Source organism: Rhinatrema bivittatum, chromosome 1 (genome assembly GCF_901001135.1).
Source record: "Rhinatrema bivittatum chromosome 1, aRhiBiv1.1, whole genome shotgun sequence".
Classification (NCBI taxonomy): domain Eukaryota; kingdom Metazoa; phylum Chordata; class Amphibia; order Gymnophiona; family Rhinatrematidae; genus Rhinatrema; species Rhinatrema bivittatum.
Window position 1 is genome coordinate 109,283,082 of NC_042615.1, and position 19,397 is coordinate 109,302,478.

Genomic DNA, 19,397 nt, shown 5'->3' on the forward strand with positions numbered 1-19,397 from the left:
ATGTGCTGGATGGAAATGGGGTCACAAATCTCCTATATTTTGTCTCATAAATCTCCTACATTTTTTGAAGGGGTGAATAAACATGTGGACAAAGGTGAACTGGTAGATGTGGTATATTTAGATTTTCAGAAGGCTTCCTTATGAAGAAAGGCTGAAGAGGTTAGGACTGTTCAGCTTGGAGAAGAAACGGCTGAGGGGGGATATGATATAAAATCAAGAGAGGTCTAGAACAGGTAAATGTGAATCAATTATTTATTCTTTTGGATAATAAAAGGACTAGAGGGCACTCCATAAAGTTAACAAGTGACACATTTAAAACTAATCATAGAAAATTTTTGTTTGCCAGAGGATGTGATTAGGGCAGTTAGTGTAGCTGGATTTAAAAAAAGGTTTGGCTAAGTTCTTGGAGGAGAAATCCGTTAACTGCTATTAATCAAGTTGACTTTGGGGTAGATTTTAAAAAGCCTCCACACGTAAATTCATTGGATTTATGCACGTAGGTGGGGTTACGCATGCTGGGCCTATTTTAGAAAGGCCTGGCGACGCTCGTAAAGCCCCAGCTATTTGCCGCTGTGTGAGAGGATCGCATGCCGGCAGACTGCCGGCGCGAGCAACTTGCGCCTGCCCAGAGGCAGGTGCAACAGGTAAAATAAAGGTTGGAGGGTTTAGGATAGGGCTATGATGTGGGAGAGTTAGGGGAAGGGGAAGGGAGGTTAGGTTAGGGGGTTGGGAAGATCCGAGGCCACTTCGAAATTGGAGCGGCCTAGGAGGGAATGGGGAAAGACTGCAGATGTCGGCATGCGCAAGTTGCACATTTGTGCACCCTCTTGCGTGCTCCAACCCCTGATTTTATAACATGCGTGCAGCTGATGCTGGCCCTAGATAAGTCTCCCTCACAACTTCAGAGCCACCACATTAGGAAATAGCTCCAAGAATGTTAAGTCTCTATTCATCCTATACTCATGCCACCTTGCCAGCCATGGTTCAGCACACCAGATTACCCATGCCCCTGGAGGCATCGGTGAAGAGTTCCAAATCATTGTTACCCCTAGGCGGGTCCTGCCATAAAGCCACCCCATTGAAATCTCTGAGGAAAAGGTTGCATATCTGTATGTCCTGCCAGACCACCCTCGTAAGCTTGATTTGGTGATGTTTTCTTACCGCTCCTGCTGTGACAAAGGCTAACCTGTTCACGAACACCCTCCCTATTGGGATTACCCAGGATGCAATGTCTCAAATAGTTTTGCGTAGTTTTTGGACCTTATCCCTTGGTAGCCTAGTGATCTGTGCCTGCGCATCCAGCTTTATACTTAGGAAATTATTGACCTAGATAGCCCTTCAGTTTTTTTCTTTTGCCAGTGGGATGCTAAATTCTGCTGCAGCACCTTGGAATGTGTTGTGCACCCCGGCCGCACTAAGGCCACTGCCGGGCCTGCTCACCTCTCTCTTCCCTCCGGGGGCCCCAGCCCCAGCCCCTCCTCACCGGCTGCCGCAGCGAGTCACCTGTGCCCCAGATACCTGGCGCCCGCGTCTCTGGCTCCTTCTAGCTCCAAGACCTCACAGCGTAGCTCATGTCAGGTCCATGGGCTCGGCCTCCTCGGCCCCACCCCTAGGCGTGTGCGCGCACCAGGCCGACCTTTAAAGGCGCCGCGGCACCCGGCAATGATGTCACCTGAGCCCTGCATAAAAGGCAGGGCTCAGCCGCTCACTCTTCGCCTTGGCAAATGGGTCGACACCTCAGAGTGAAGCTAGTTGCCATCCTTGTTCCTGTGCTTGTTCCAGTGTTCCTGCATTCCAATGTCTGTTCCTGAGTTCCTTCGTTCCTGAGTTTTGTTCCACGTAGTACCTCCTCAGACTGTTACTTGGAACTGACCTCTGCTTGCTCTAACTACACTTGGACTGATACCCTGGCTTTGACCCTTGCGCTCCATTTGGACACTCTCTTTGCTCCTCCTGCGACTAACAGGCCACTTGCTTTGAAGCTGTCTGTGGTCTTCCTCAAGCTAGACCACTAGGCGCTGCGTATCCTGCCCAGAGAACCTTCAGTTCCTGCCTCATACCCATGGTCTCTGGTACTTTCTGTTCCGGTCTAGCTCGTCTGTTCACGTCAGCCACGAACCCCTACTCCTGGTGAGCACACCTACCTCTCCAGGAGACCCCCAGAGGCCCACCTAAGCCCAGGAAGCCTGGGACTTCAAGGGCTCAACCTGCGGAGCCTCCCGGCCATTATTGGTGAAGTTCCAGCTTACCTCTGTCTCCTTGTGTGCTCCGCCTCCTGGTGGCAGGCGCCCTCTGGGATCCCTCAGAGGGCTGTACCAATCCTGCACCAGGCCAAGGGTCCACCTCCAGTGCAAAAGAATGTGGTCAGTAGGTGCCTGCAATCATGTGTTTACCCAGAAAAAGGAAATCATCCAGGTAGTGTACAACATATGTGGATCCCAACCTCTGATCAACCATCCAATGCAGAATGGAGCTAAACATCTCAAAGTACATGCATGAGATCGAGCAGCACATTGGGATGCACCTGTCAAAGTAAAACTGACCTCAGAATTGAAAACCAAGGAGATAAACAGAACCAGGATGGACCGGTACCAAGTGAAATGTGGATTCTATGTCAGTCTTCACCAACTTGACACAGTCCCCCACCTCACTGATTATAGCTATGGCCAAATCAAGGGAAGCATAAGAGAAAGCACACAACTGAGGGTCAATCAGGTCATTTGCTGAGTTTCCTGGTGAATAGGACAAATTGTGAATGAGCCTGAACTTCCTGGGCTCCTTTTTTGTAACCAAAGGGGATACACCATATTTGGAAAAGGAGGAACTGTAAAGGGGCCTACAACCCTAATTAGAGCAATTTCAGATGAAATCTTCCACTGCCTCGATTTCATGTGTAGATAAGGATTTTGCATTGCGGGTACACTTGGGCCAGGGGGTCAGAATGGCAGGGGATAGGAAAACTGGCAGTGAAACCAGACGTGAGCTCTGTTGCTTCACTTAGCAAGAGGTAGCACTCTAACCATGGCCTCATGGCTTCAATGTTGACTGGTGTGGGTGCTAAAACCCTCAGCACTGCGTGTAGAGGTAGGGGACTGCTGTCTACAATCCCTTGCGATCCGGCATTGGGTCGCCGGGTGCATATTGCCACAAGAGAGCACACATTCTTGAATTTGCAGAGGGCCCATGTGCAGTGTCCCACCTCCCTCACTGGGTGGCAGTGATGTATCCTGGGAACCACATGCGCTGAACCCCCGGATTGTCAGATACCAATACCCAGTGTCTCCAAGAGATAGCGCTGGCCTCCGCCATGCACCTCTGAAACTTTACATTATAATTCATCCATGCCCCTCCCCTTTGTGTGCTTTTATAATGCTATCTAAATATCATATTAAATAAGGATCCTGCTCTGGTTCACGCTCCACTATGACACTCGTGAAAATATGAAACGCTGCCACCCAATTGTGGATATCCTTCAAGATTTTTTGGTCTTTTCTTTTATCTCACCTCCATCCTCCTTATCCTTTGCCTCTCCCTCACAATTGTCATGTTCTCTGATCAATGGGAAAAATATATATATATAAATTCCTACCTCCAGTTTTTTGTTTTTTATTTTCTTAGGCACACTACAAGCTAGAGAGTTAACCCCATAAAACACCTCTTCCTTGTGGAGCACTGTTGAGCTACACTGCTCAAGGGGGGTCCCTGAGGGGGAACTAATACTCTGGGAAACCACTGAAGACTCAACATCTGTACCCCAAACAGTCATAGCTGAACTGGCTTTGCAAGCTGCCCGCTTTTCCTTAAATGACTTTAAAGCATTCTACATAACAGAAGCTAAAGTCAGGTCTTCATTGCTGCTGTCAGGGGAAGAATCAAAGTCAGAGTCACTGTGCACCCCTATGGTCTTACCCTGGTCCAGTATCTGTGGACCAGAGCTGCCCCTTGGGACTGGAATGTCATCAACTTGAAGAGGAGCGCCTGCCCCTCCTACCTGCCGACTATTGCCCAACACAGCTGAGCTTGACATGTGCTGCCAAAGCCAGTCTGTGTCATGTGTCTCTGCTTGCTGCCAAAGTTCCGACATGATATCTTCAAGATCCTATTTGCTTGCACCAAAATTGATTTCAAACTTGCGCGGTGTCAGAACACATGGGGATTGATGGTTCGATGGTCTCTTGCCCCCCCCCCCCCCCCCCCCAAGGAGCCAAGTTGAGGAATGGGTTGATCTTCTGCACTCTCCCCAAACTTATTGATCCTTTACCCAGTTGCTCCCCATGACTTACTACCTTGCGCCTGGGATTTTGAGCCCTTGGGGATGAAGGACTCATCCTGCTTTATTTAATGGAGATAATTTGGAGGAACTGAAACAACTAATGGTGAACCTAGAAGATGTAATAGGGCAGATTGACAAATTAAAGAGTAGCAAATCATCTGTTCCAGATGGTATATATATCCCAGAGTTCTGACAGAACTAAAAGATTAAATTGCAGCTCTATTATGAGTATCCAATCATTAAAATCATCTATTGAACCTAAGATTGGAGGGAGACCAATATAATGCTGGTCTTTAAAAAGAGCTCCAGAAGTGGGCAGACCTTCTGTGATTCCAATTGGATTCCACAAGGGAATCAACTTTTAGTTATAAGACACCAAGTCTGTGGAACTCTCTAGCTGATGAGTTCACATGGAAACAAATTATTAGAAAGGCTGAAAAAACATGTTTTTTAAATCAGGCTTTTCATAAGTTATTTTAATACAAGAATTTATTGTATTGTATTTATTATCATTATTAGCTTCTTTTATTATAATAGATTTCAGTGATTTTATACTGCTAGTACTGTTTATTTATTTAATTTATTTATTTAAAAACTTTTCTATACCGTCATTTAGTGATATACCATCACAACGGTTTACAAATAGGTACATAAATAAGTTCAAAATGGATTTTACTTTAACCAGAGAGTGCCGTAGTTGTTCAGATACATGATTCGATATTATAAGCTATATGCAAAGTGTATTAAAGTTCTCTTTATGAGCTAACCGTAGATGCGGTATACTGTATTTCTTTAACTTAATACTTAAGTGTGATAAAATAAAAATAAAAACACACATATGTTCTCAGGTGACTTTTGCCTGTGTGTATAAGTCCTTTTCTTAGTACCACCTATTTTCCATTCTCACTTTGAAAAGCCTTTTTGAAAAGCCATGTTTTTAAGCTTTTTTTGAAAAGTTTTTGATACCTCATTAGCCTTATTTCGCTGTTGTTGTTGCTCCATTTCCTTCATTTATTTTATGTTAAATTGTATAGTTTGTTGGAGCAGATTGTTCTATGTTAGCTTGTTCAAGTGTTTTTATGATTTTTGGGCCGGATTTTAAATAGGTTACACACGTAAATTCAGAAGATTTACGCACGTAACAGGGCCTGCGTGCGCCAGGCCTATTTTCAAAAGGCCTGCCGATGCTCGTAAAGCCCTGGGCCACTTGTAAGTCTGGGCTGTAGTAAAGGGGTGGGGTGTGGGTGGGGCGGGGTCAGAGGCTCCAGGCACAACGGCCATTTGCCGCTGTGCTTGAGATCGCGCACCGGCCGTTGGCCGGCATGCTCAACTTACTTCAGCCCCAGGGGGAGGTAGGGGAAGGGAAGGGAAGGTGGGGAGGGAAGGGAACAGAGGAAGGCAGCGCGGCTCGGCACACGCAAGGTGCACAATTGTGCATCCCCTTGTGCGCGTTGACCCTTGATTTTATAACTTGCGCGCAAGTTATAAAATCGGGTGTACATGTGTGCACACCGGGTAGCGCACACACATGTATGCCCGTGCACACAACTTTATAAAATCTACCCCTTTATGTTTTGTTTAATTTTATATGTGGATTTTCTTTTCTTTTACTACCTGGATAACATGTTTGACAGGCAGAATATTAAATTTTAATAAATGAAATGAAATAAAAATGAAATGATCCAGGAAACTATAGAGTGGTGAGCCTGACTTCAGTGCCAGGAAAAATTACAGAATACATAGAAAGACATGTTTTAATGGGACACAACCAAAATTGATTTACCCAAAGGAAATCAAACCTCACCAATCTGCCTCAGTCTTTTTTTTTTTTTTAAGGAGCTAATAAACATGTGGATAATGATGAGTGAGTGGATGTTGTGCATTTGGATTTTCTGAAGGCATTTGACAAAGTCCCTCAAGAGAAATGGAGAAAATTAAAAAGTCATGGGATAAGTGGGGGATGTGATAGAGTTCAACAAAATCAAGAAAGGACGACCAGGTTAATGTAAATCAGTTATCTACTCTCTGTTAAGAGAAGGTATAGGTGGCACTCCATGAAGTTAGCAGGTAGTTCATTTAAAACAAACCAAAGAAAATTATTTTTCACTCAGAGCATAGTTAAGCTCTGGAATGTGGTTATGGTAGTTAATGTAACTGGGTTTATAAAAGGTTTGAATAAGTTCCTAGAGGAAAAATCCATAAACTGCTATTAATAAGCAATAGTAGATTGAAATCTATTTAATGTTTGGGTACTTGCCAGGTACTTGTGACTTGGATTTGCCACTTTTGGAAACAGGATGCTGGGCTTGATGGACCCAGTATGGCATATTTTATGTTCTTATGTTATGGTAATGTAGTATTGTAAAATGTGAACTGTTTAAAAGACAGAATACAGAGTAGGACTTAATGGTCAGTTTTCTCAATGGAAGAAGGTAAACAGTTATGTGCCCCTGAGTTCTGTACTGGAACTAGTGCTTTTTAATATTTTTATAAATGATCTGGAAAAGGAAATGATGAATGACGTGATAAAATTTGTAGACTATACAAAATTATTGAGAATTGTTAAATCACAAGTGGATTAATGAGAAATTGTTAACTAAAGAAGACCATGGAGAAGGACTGATGTTAGTAGACAAGACTGTAGATGGGGATGCAGTAGACAAAACTCCATTTACAGAAAATAATGTATGGGAAGAGCTAGATAAATTAAAAGTGGACAAGGCCAAGGGCCAGATGAGGTATATCCCAGGATACTGAGGGAGCTCAGAGATATGCTGGTGGATGCGCTGAAGGACCTTTTCAATAGATCCCTGGAAATGGGAGTGGTGCCATGGGATTGGAGTAGAGCAGTGGTAGTCTTGCTTCACAAAAGTGATAGCAGAGAGGAGGCTGGAAACTACAGGCATTGGTCGTGGGAAAATTAATGGAGACACTGCTGAAGGAAAGGATATGTACTTTCTAAAATCAGGTTGGTGTTGCTCCGGAGGTGGAACCTTGGGCCAAGGTGGGATTGACGCAACCCGTAGGCAGGTGGAATGGGCTAATAGGCAGAAGCCGCTGGAGCTTCACCTATACCAGCCCTCGTTCCCCTCGGGTTGAGCCTTTGGGTGCTGGAGCCGGCAGGACTTAGGTGGGCCTCTGCATGTAGTCGAAGTAGAGATCAGTTCAGCCCAGAGACAGCAGGTGAGAGATGGTACTGTCTTACTCTGGACAGGGTAGTGTCCTGGAAACTCGGATGCCAATGGAACGAAGGCAGATAGAGAGTGCTTGAACAAGAGCAGGCTGAAGCCTGAATAAACCACGTCCAGGGAGTAAGCCGGAGAGGTGTCGAGGAACAGACTTGAGTCAGGGCTGGTGGAAATCCAGAGGCAGTGGCAGGCAAGGCTGAGGTCTGATCATGGAGATAGTCAAGCGTAGTCAAGCGAAGCAGAGGTCTGGGTCTGGAGATAGGCAATAGTGTAGTCAGGCGAAGCAGAGGTCTGGGGCTGGAGATAGGCAATAGCGTAGACAGGCGAAGCGGAGGTCTGGGCTTGGAGAGAGTCAAAGGCGTGGCCAGGTGAAGTGGAGGTCCGGGCTTGGAGAAAGTCAATGGCGTGGTCAGGCGAAGCAGAGTCAAAGTCCGTGTAGACAATCCGAGGTATGGAGCAAGGCATGAACAAGGAGACAGGAACCAGGAACAGACGAGGAACAGGAACGCAGGGATGAGACAAATCTCTAAGAAGCAACGAGTACTCGACCAGCGAGGAGACCTGTTGCAAAGGCAATGCTAGGGAGCGGAGCCTGCACTTAAATACTGTAGCTGTGTTGATGTCATCATTCTGGGCCGCGTCTGTTCCTGCTGCGGTCCCTACTTAAACATCAATGGTGCACATGCACCTAGGGAGGGGCGCAGTGCCAAGGCAGGAGCATCTCTCCGCGGGCCACGTGGAGAGGCCCGATGAGAAGTGGTGGCTGGACCAGGAATGCCAGGGATTGTGGCAGGGCCGGAGGCACCGGGGGAAGCCCAAGGACGGAGCTGACGGCCCACTGCCACCAGTGAGGAGGAACCAGGAGCTCTAGTCACTGTAGAAAGGTGAGGGGGACCGTGCCGCGGGTCTGCCGCAGACGGCACGCGTAACAGTGGGATACTGGACCCAAGGTAGCATGGATTCACCAGGGGAAGGTCCTATCAGACAAATCTGAATGATTTTTTTGATTAGGTGACTAGAGAATTGTACTCTTGACCTAGCTTGATAGCAGCTAGATAGAGAGTGCAATCTTATTTTTTTATACCTTTCATCACTCCAAATCACATAAAATCTTTACTGAATGTAACTGTTCTGTTTATAACCTCTGACTGTGCATGTAAAATTGCTCCCCAAAACCTAGCCCACCAAAACTCACCCTGAGTTCAGAATGCCCCCTCTTACAGTGGTATAAAAAGTTGACTAATATGTGAGGCTCTCTCTCTTTCTCTCTCTCCCTCTTTCTCTCCCCCTCAAAACTGATTTGGGATTTGAAATAATAATCGCAAATGCCCAGAAAAAAAGGTGTAGTTAATTCTCGCGATAGCGTGCATTATGCTATCTCACTCAATGTTAAGCATCCCTCATTTTCATAAACTCTTCCCATTTGAATACATTTTTTAAATTTGCATGCGCATCTCATGATGCATTATTTATTGCATGCTTTATGGCGTTATCTCAGACGTTAGGGCCCTAACGCCCGTGATAAGACCCTAACGTGATTTGAAAAATGACCCTCTTAGAGTACTCTATACAATTCTGGTCGCCGCATCTCAAAATGAATTAGCTGAACTGGAAAAGTGAAAGAAAAGGGCTACCCCAAAATGATAAAGAGGATGGAATGGGTCCCCTATGAAGAAAAGCTAAAGAGGTAAGGGCTGTTCAGCATGGGGAAGAGATGACTGAGGGGAAATATGATAGAGGTCTATAAAATCATGAGTGGATGTAGAAAAAGTAAATGTAAATTGGTTGTTTACTCTTTCAAAAAATACAAGGACTCGGGAACACTCCATGAAGTAAGTAGAACATTTAAAACACATTGGAGAAAATATTTTTTTCACTCAGCACACAATTAAGATCTGTAATTCATTGCTGGAAGATGTGGTAAAGGCAGTTATCATAGCTGGCTTAAGAAAGGTTTGGATAAGTTCCTGAAGAAAAAGTCCATAAATCGTTATTAACCAGGTAGTAGGGATGTGAATCGTGTCCTCGATCGTCTTAACGATTGATTTCGGCTGGGAGGGGGAGGGAATCGTATTGTTGCCATTTGGGGGGGTAAAATATCGTGAAAAATCGTGAAAAATCGTTAAAAAATCGAAAAATCGAAAAACCGGCACATTAAAACCCCCTAAAACCCACCCCCGACCCTTTAAATTAAATCCCCCACCCCCAAATAACTTAAATAACCTGCGGGTCCAGCGGCGGTCCGGAACGGCAGCGGTCCGGAACGGGCTCCTGCTCCTGCATCTTGTCGTCTTCGGCCGGCGCCATTTTCCAAAATGGCGCCGAAAAATGGCGGCGGCCATAGAAAAAGATTGGACGGCAGGAGGTCCTTCCGGACCCCCGCTGGACTTTTGGCAAGTCTCGTGGGGGTCAGGAGGCCCCCCACAAGCTGGCCAAAAGTTCCTGGAGGTCCAGCGGGGGTCAGGGAGCGATTTCCCGCCGCGAATCGTTTTCGTACGGAAAATGGCGCCGGCAGGAGATCGACTGCAGGAGGTCGTTCAGTGAGGCGCCGGAACCCTCGCTGAACGACCTCCTGCAGTCGATCTCCTGCCGGCGCCATTTTCCGTACGGAAAATGGCGCCGGCCATACGCGTATGGCTGGCGCCATTTTCCGTACGAAAACGATTCGCGGCGGGAAATCGCTCCCTGACCCCGCTGGACCTCCAGGAACTTTTGGCCAGCTTGTGCGGGGCCTCCTGACCCCCACGAGACTTGCCAAAAGTCCAGCGGGGGTCCGGAAGGACCTCCTGCCGTCCAATCTTTTTCGTCTATGGCCGCCGCCATTTTTCGGCGCCATTTTGGAAAATGGCGCCGGCCGAAGACGACAAGATGCAGGAGCAGGAGCCCGTTCCGGACCGCTGCCGTTCCGGACCGCCGCTGGACCCGCAGGTTATTTAAGTTATTTGGGGGGGGTTCGGGAGGGTGGGGGATTTAATTTAAAGGGTCGGGGGTGGGTTTTAGGGGGTTTTAGTGTGCCGGCTCACGATTCTAACGATTTATAACGATAAATCGTTAGAATCTGTATTGTATTGTGTTCCATAACGGTTTAAGACGATATTAAAATTATCGGACGATAATTTTAATCGTCCTAAAACGATTCACATCCCTACCAGGTAGACTTTAGGAAAGCCACTGATTATCCCTGGGTGTTAGCATCATGAGATCTATCTTCTTTTTGGGGTCCTGCCAGGTACTTGTGAGTTGGGTTGGCCAGTGTTAGAAATAGGATACTGTGCCTGAAGGACACTTGGTCTGAACCAGTATGGCAATTCTTATTTTCTTATGTTCTTAAGCTTGTGAATCTTGCAGAAATGTTAAACTAAAACAATATTCCTAAGTATTTCCTTAAAATAGAAAATGTGTTTTACTAAGAAGTTACAAAAGGATTGAGTATCTGATAAGCAGTCTACACACTGATGTTTGTACAGTCATTGTTTTATTTTTAAACAAGATGCAGTTTCCAGGAGCAAATCATTCAGAATTTGCTGCACTCTTCAAGTTTAATGGATTGAGTTCTTTTGAATTTCCTACCTCCTCCTGATTGATGGTTTGTTTCTTCTTTTAATACAAAATTCAGTACAGAATTTCCCACCGTGAAAAGGATCTTTTAATTATAAAACCCTAGTGTGAGGGAATGATTCAATTTACGCATCAGAAAAGTTCAGTCATTTGACTGTAATTTATTTTTGAACTTTATCACTCAAGGGACATAAATTTGTCATCTGTGTTTTACACTAAGGAAAAAAAGTAAAATCTTTTAAAAGGTGACTTGCACAGCCACTATATTCATAGTGTACAATCTCAGTGGTTCTTCCTACACTGTCAAATTTTATTGAAATGCTCAAAAACAGTTTGATGTACACAATTCTTTTCTTTGCTTAAAATAGACATGATATAGAAAAATAATTAAAGCCATCTAGTAAAGATAATAATGGAGTGGAAAAAAGATAATTGTGCTATAAATGATATATGGAGCTCCGCTGATCACCAGGGATTTATTTATTCTCTCAAACACTGAATTTCAGTTTTCCCCATGGGAACTGAATACAGTAAAATATAGACCTTAAAAAAAGGATTAATTAATCAAAATGAAATAAAGCATTCATATTAATAGGAACTATATGCACAATGTAAATCTGTTCCAAGATATAGTGTAGCATATTTATAATGAAGCACATTTTGAAGAACAGGTGTATTAAGTTTTTTCCAATATATACAAATTAAAAGAAACCTCTTAGTACCGTGGTTCCCAAATCTGTCTTGGAGAACCCCCAGCCAGTCAAGTTTTCAGGATATCTTCCATGAATATGCATGAGATAAACCTGCATACAATGGACACAATGTATGCAAATATACACATACACACACACACAAACATATATCAATTTTGTAGCACTACTGGACATATGCAGCACTTTACAATGGAAATAAGTATTCAGGGACTATAAGTACCTGCTCCAAAGAGCATTCAATCTAATGAGTTAATGAGTTAATGCATGTAAAATTAGCATTATATGCATGGACGTAGCTTCTATTTATGTACATGCTATTTTATAAACATCAAACATATATTTGTATTTTCAGTTTTGCATGCACATTTACCTGTGCAAAAAAGGGGTGATCTAGGGGCATGCTGGATCAGGGCCATGAGGTATGTACATGTTGCTATTTTGTAAGAGATATACACAAATACATAAGGCAACTTTTGCACAGTTTTACACCTGCTAATAAATTAGCACAATTAATATCAGACTCGTCTGTTGTCTACTAATTTTGGATGTGAGGTCTGAGTGAACTGGGGGAAGATCAGGATGAAGTAATAGGAGGGTCTTAGTGAATTAGAGACAAACTAGGTGAACAGGTGATGGTATCGGCAAACTGATGATTTCAAGTACACATTCATATTTAAAAATATACTTCCATATGTTAATCAGAGTATTAAAAGTATACATTATTTTTTTCACATAAAATATACATACATATGTTTATAAAGTTGGTAGAGAAAGTACACACTTTCAATGCATTACAAATATTCACATGTACGTTGGGGAGTGGATATACATGTTTTTTATAATTTGCATGGACCAAATATGCACAGATTATAAAATACTATAGAAGATCTCTGCGTGCCCATATGTGGTAGTATGAAGATCTTTGAAAGATAGTCTTTAAGTTGGTATCTGAGGCAATGGGAGATAAAATGTTTTGCCCAAGGATACAAAGGGTATCAGTAGGAGAAACAAAATCTGAACCATGACTTCCATGGTTCTCAGCTCTAACCAATAGGCCACCTTCTTCCCAAAAGAAATTGTGCAACCTCATAAAAGACTTCCTTAACAATATAACTTTAATAGGACCACAACAGAAGAAAATTGTGATGATTAGGAGTTAGAAACATAGAAACATGATGGCAGGAAAAAGACCATTTGGCCCATGTAGTCTGCCCATCCATCAAATTTATCTAACCCTGATTTCTGGTTTTGTTCTGAAGCAGGCAGACACATGTTGACTGAGCTCCTACTTACCTCCTGTTCATTAACCCATTTTCTAATATTTTTGCTAATCAGCTGCCCGTGTTAGCAATGGCTCCTGTTAAAGAACTGGGGAAGTGCTATTGCGCAGGAGGTGGATTCTTCGGCTGAGGTGGGGTTGACACTACCCGTGGCAAGGGCCCACGGGTCCCCACCATCAGCAGGTAGTGTGGGCTGAAGCTAGAGGCCACTGGAGCTTCACCTATATCAGCCCACGTTCCCCTCGGGTTGAGCCTTTGGGTGCCGGGGCCGGCAGGACAGGTGGGCATCGAGGTATGAGACTAGATGGTTCAGCCCAGAGACAGCAGCTAGCAGGTGGTGTAAGTCTATCCAAGATGGTTACGGAACTGGAACCCAAGCACCAAGGAACCAAGAATGACAGGAGGTGCTTGAGCAAAGAAAGGCCAAGGCCTTGAAAGTCCACATTCAGAGGATAGAGGCAGCGGCATCACTGTTAAGCTCAGATGGAGACTGGCAGCCAATGGAAGCTGTGAGCAACATAGAAATCTGGACAAGAGTCTATACCAAGTTTATCCATAGCAATGTTCAGGGCACTGAAAAGGCAGGCGTGGTCAGGCGAAGCAATGGTCAAGGCACGGTGAAGGCAGGCATGGTCAGGCAAAGCAGTGATCAAGGTATGGAGAAGGCAGACGTGGTCAGGCGTAGCAGAGGTCAGGCTTGGAGAAGGCAGACGTGGTCAGGTGTAGCAGAGACACAACATTCAATTACGAATTTGTAATTGCTGAAGATGTATTTAAGGTGGTGATTTTGTCCGAAGGGTGTGCAACGGTGCTGGTGATTGAACTCGTGGAAGAAGTGAAATACTCTGGAGGGTGGAAGGCTGGAGGGCCTCGTCGTCTTTGGATGAAGTGGGAGTGAATTGTCCCCTGAGGAAGCTGTGGCGAAACGGGGATCCCTGTTGGGACGTTGTGAACTGCTCCCGTGGATGATGTCTTCTTAGGGTTTAATAACAGTTTATGAAAAGAACGTTAGATTAATAATTTGTGGTGAAATAAAAAAGAAAAAGAGGGGTTGGTTTTAATGGGTGGGGAGTGTGTGTGGCTGAGTGACTGTATTGGGGTATATGTTTTTACATGTCAATATATTGCTGCTAATAAGTTTGGTTACTGATGTATATTAGGTTGCACATGTCTTTGTATTATTGTATGGTTATTATGAATATTAATGGATGTAATGAATAAAATGATAAAAAACGACTTGTATGTATTGTATTAAGAGCTGTTATAAATTGGGAATAGTGATAACAACAAATTGTTATAGGAGTACAGTAATATGTGAATGTGATTGTTGAAAAATAATTTATAGGGTTCCCTATATATGTATGTTGTGATATAGTAAGTAGGGGGTCCATACTCTCTTAATTTGTGATTACCATATCAGGTGTAGCAGAGGTCAGGCTTGGAGATAGTCGCAAGGCAAGGGCAGGCAAAGCAAGGTCAAGTCCGTGAAGTCAATCCGATACAAGGAGCAAGGTAGACGAAGGAACAGGAACCAGGAACAACAAGGAATCAGGAACACAGGAACAATGAGGAAACTGGAACACAGGCTGAGACGAATCTCTAGAAGCAACGAGCACTCGATCAACAGGAAACTGAGAAGACCTGTTGTAAAGGCAACGCTTAGGAGTGCTGCCCGGGTATAAGTATGCTGGGATCGATGACGACAACATCCAGATCCGAGGCCAAGTTCCTGCCACGGGCCCTTTAAAGGCGCAGAGTTGCGTGCGCCTAGGAGGGGGCACGGTGCCGTTGGCAGCGTCTCTCGGAGTGAGCAGAGAGGCCTGCTTGGAGGTGGAATCCTGGCTGAAGGTTCCGGGCAGCACAGCAGGATCAGGGATGCTGGCAGGGGCCTGAGGTTGAAGCCGACGGCCAACTGCCACTAGCGATGGAGAACCAAGTGTTGAGGTCCGTCTGGGAAGGTGAGAAGGCTGCGGCGTGGGCCTCCCGTGAGCAGCAAACGAAACAAGTGCTTTATCCCATTTCTCTGGGCAAACAAAGAAGATAAAACTAAGTCGGCAAAATGCATGGATAAGGCCTGCATGGATGAAGCACTGCAAGATAGCGACTCCTTTTCGGAGTTCAATATGATGGAAGACCGCTCTGTTGCGTTTGGATCTGAGGAGATGCAGGAATTTATGGATAATTTTGCAGAGCACATCTCAACTAAATTAGACTCTCATCTGGGTGTTATAGTAGAGAAAGTGACACAAATAATACAGAGTGTGCGTGAAAACATGGAATGATTGGAAGAGCACAAGGGCAAACTTACCGATTTGGAAATTGCAGCTACGACTAGAGATGTGCATTGTTAACAACTATTGGTTTGGGCTTCGTTTTCAGGCCCCCGCAGGAAATTTCGTTTTTCCTGCAGTTAATTGTTTTTTTGTGGGTCCCGATTTTCGTGTTTCACTAATGGGAGTTAGCACGCACTAACATTTTAAAGTTAGTGCGCGCTAACTATGGAGAGTACACACTAACACTAACTACGAATTTTTCCAAAATTTCGGAAAATTCCATTCATTTTTCGGTGCCCACGAACCATGACAAATTAGACAATTTCGATGAAATTTATTTCACAGGAGGCTGTGAAATAAATGTGCCATTTATTTCACAGGAGGCACATAATATGCTGTTGGTTCTTGCTTACCTATTTCTATGCTATACCATGTTATATTTTTTTAGTAATCATCCTTCCTCTTTTTTCAGGAATTTTTCAATTTTGTTCTCATTTTCCTTTTTTTCAATATTTATTTTTGCTACTGTATTGTTCTCTCTATGGCAGAGGGGTCCTCTTTCCTTTTTTTTTTTTTCTGAGCTGGAGTGGAAGATTAAATAACTTGTGAAGTGGGGAAGAGGGAACGATGGAAGGGGGTGGAGGTTTTCACGTCGGAATCACTTTATGGAGGGTGGATTCGCTTTCCCTGCTAAGGATGGTGTGGGGGTGGTTACTTGCTCTCATATGGAGTTGTCCTTCCTCTCAAGTCCCAATGTTTTTCCCACTCGATGGGTTCTGGGCTTGGGAGGGATTTTTATTTCTTCCTGCCTTTGTTACCAGGTATGCAAGTTGGGTTGGTTGGGGGTTGGGGGTTTGTTTATACAGTCTTGTGCTTTCTGTCCCAGTTTTTGTAAATTGGGTTATTTTGGCATACTAGAGTTTTGAAGTTGCAGCCCTATAGACAGTTCTCATTTTTCACTTTTTGTAAGAGGGTTATGGGGCACTATCCTTGGTTTTTTAGTGTTCCATTATGGATCAGTAACAGTATGAGTATCTACTTGTGGCCTCCTAGTTTGTACTTTTCTCATTTTTTCCTGTTTGTTCTAATGAAAAGGCTTAGACTCAATGGCTGATGAGATGATCTGTCGTTCTTTAAATGTTTGGGGTACCTCCTCTCCTATAAATCATAAAAGGATTCTTCAGATGGCTAGACGGAACCATGTGCAGATTCTTCTTTTGCAGGAAACCCATCTCACTGCAAAAGATCATGAGAAGCTCATGTCTGGGTGGATAGGTTCTAGATACCATTCTTCTTATAACTCACTTCTCGATAAGAGTTTACCTATTATTGTGAATTGATCATTGGCTGATGATGAAGGGAGATATATCATTTTGGATTGTATCCTGTTCTCTCTCAATTTTAATTTGGTGAATGTATATGGACCAAATGTGAGCCAATTGATCTTTTATTGGTCTTTTACTGATAAGTCAATTGCTTTTCAGTTTCAGCAGCTCTGTATTGGAGGATGACTGGAATTTTTGTCTTGTACCCTCTCTAGATAAATCTTCAGTGCCCAAAAATAAGCCAGTCTTGCCCATGCACACCCAAGATCTTCTTGACACCTTTAATTTAGTAGATATTTGGAGACACTATCACCCTGGGGACAGAGATTAAACATTTTTCACCTTGACATAATACATATAGTTGCCTCAATTTCTTTTTATGTTCTCCTACCGTGGTTCCCCTTATGCGGGGGAGTGCTATTCTATCTAACACTATCTCTGATCATTACCCTGTTAAATTGCAGTTGGCTTTTCCCAACAATAATATTTGTTCCTTCTCATAGTGAATTAATACCACCCCCACCCCCCATTGGGAAATAAATAGTTTCACAGTTTGGTTCATGAAGCGATTGAGGAGTTTGACGTGCAAAATTCTGTTGCTGATTATGATCCTGCTTTACAGTGGGAGGCCCTTAAAGCTTACCTTCAGGTTTGTATAATCAGCTTTGCCAGTTTTCTATGCAAAGAAAGGAGAAAACAATCTGACTCCCTCATAGCTAAGATTAAAGATTTGGAACGCTTGCATAAACAAAATTGCTCACCTTGTACATTTAAGACCCTGGAGGCTACCCATTGGGAGCTTCAATCTTTGGACATTGTCAAAATTGGTAGAGCTCTCAAATATACAAAGCTCAAATTCTATGAACACGGTGACAAGCCGGGTACATTTCTTGCCCAGGCAGTTAAGAAAAAAGCTAGCAAGGCCTATATCTCTAAGGATAGGAAATCTAATGGTGACCTTACCTCCTGTTATAAAGAGGTGGAAAAATCTTTCGTGGATTTTTTTAAAGAGCTATATAAAGATCCTGTCACCACTTCTAAGGTAGATATCAACAGGTTTTTAGCGAGCCTGGATTTTCCCAAGCTTCAGCCAGATCAGATTGACTGGCTAGTGGCACCAATCACCCTTTTGGAAGTTCAGACAGCAGCAGCATTACTGCCCAGGGTAAATGTCCTGGTCCCGATGGATTTCCCATTGAATTTTACAAAATGTTTTTACTGGAAGTTGCACCCTAACTTTTCTTGATTTTCAGTTTGCTTGGGACAGATGTTTTTCTCTGTGGAACATGGCTGATGCTCAGCTAGTCTCCTTTCTAAACCTGGCAAAGATTCTGTTGAATGCAGTTCATATCGCCCAATCTCCCTTATGAATTATGACATCAAAATCCTAGCCAAAATCTTGCAGCTTCACTTGGAACAAGTGCTTCCTTGCTTGATTCATGCTGATCAAACACGCTTTGTCAAGGGCAGGCTGTCTACCTCCGATACCAGGCGTCTCGTCAATATTCTACATCTAGCAAAGTAAAGGGGCAACTCAAGTATGTTGCTATCCTTAGATGCAAAGGGCCAGATTTTAAAACTTAGGCGTGGGTGTAGATTTGTGCGCGGAACCCGGCGCGCACAAATCTACGCCCGATTTTATAACATGCGCGCGCAGCCGCACACGCATGTTATAAAATCCATGGTCAGCGTGCTAAAGGGGGTGCACATTTGTGCACCTTGCATGCGCCAAGCCCTAGGTGAGCCCCGATGGCTTTCCCTGTTCCCTCCGAGGCCGCTCCGAAATCAGAGCGGCCTCAGAGGGAAGTTTCTTTCCACCACCCCCACCTTCCCCTCCTTTCCCCTACCTAACCCACCCCCCCAGCCCTATCTAAACCCCCCTTACCTTTGTTTGTGAAGTTGTGCCTGCCTCCGGGCAGGCGTAAGTTATGCGCGCCGGTGACGGCCGGCCCACGATCCCGGGCACAGTGGAAAATGGCCGCTGTACCTGGAGGCTCTGGCCCCGCCCAACGCCTTGCCCCAGACCGACCCACCCTGCCTACGCCCCGCCCCCTTTTTCAAGCCCCGGGACATACACGCATCCCAGGGCTTGCGCACATCACTGAGCCTATGCAAAATAGGCTCAGCGCACGCAGGAGGCTTTTAAAAGGGTTATGCGTATATTACGCGTGTAACCCTTTTAAAATCCACCCCAAAGCGTTCAATAGATTGTCATGGCCATTTATTTTTAAGTTTTGGCTCACGTGGGCTTCCCTGAGTAGTTCTTAGTGAGGGTTTTGGCAATGTATGCATGACCTAGGACACGTTTGTGAACGGTCATCTTTCTTCTTTTTTCAAGATTGCCATAGGCACTCATCAGGGCTGTCCCTTGTCACCCCTATTATTTAATTTGGTCATAGAGCCCCTAGCTAGGACAATATGTCAGCATCCTAAAATTATGGGAGTGAGACTTAACGGTCCGGAACATGTTATCTCCTTATATGCTGTCGATGTCATTTTATATCTCACCAACCCTCATGTGTTGGAACCTGTGCTGATTGATCTTCTCCAAACTTTGGGGGATCTTTCAGGGTATAAAATCAATTTAAACAAATCTGAGCTTTCTTTTCTTACTGGCCGTATACCCCTTTTAGATTGTCTCTCTGTTTTTCTTCAGGTCACAGATGGTTTTAAACATTTGAGGATTTTTATTACTAACAATTTAAAATCCTTGTACAATGCAAATTATAGTCCTGTGATAACCTGCATAAAAGAGGATATGCTTGCGTGGGACCATCTCTCTTTTCT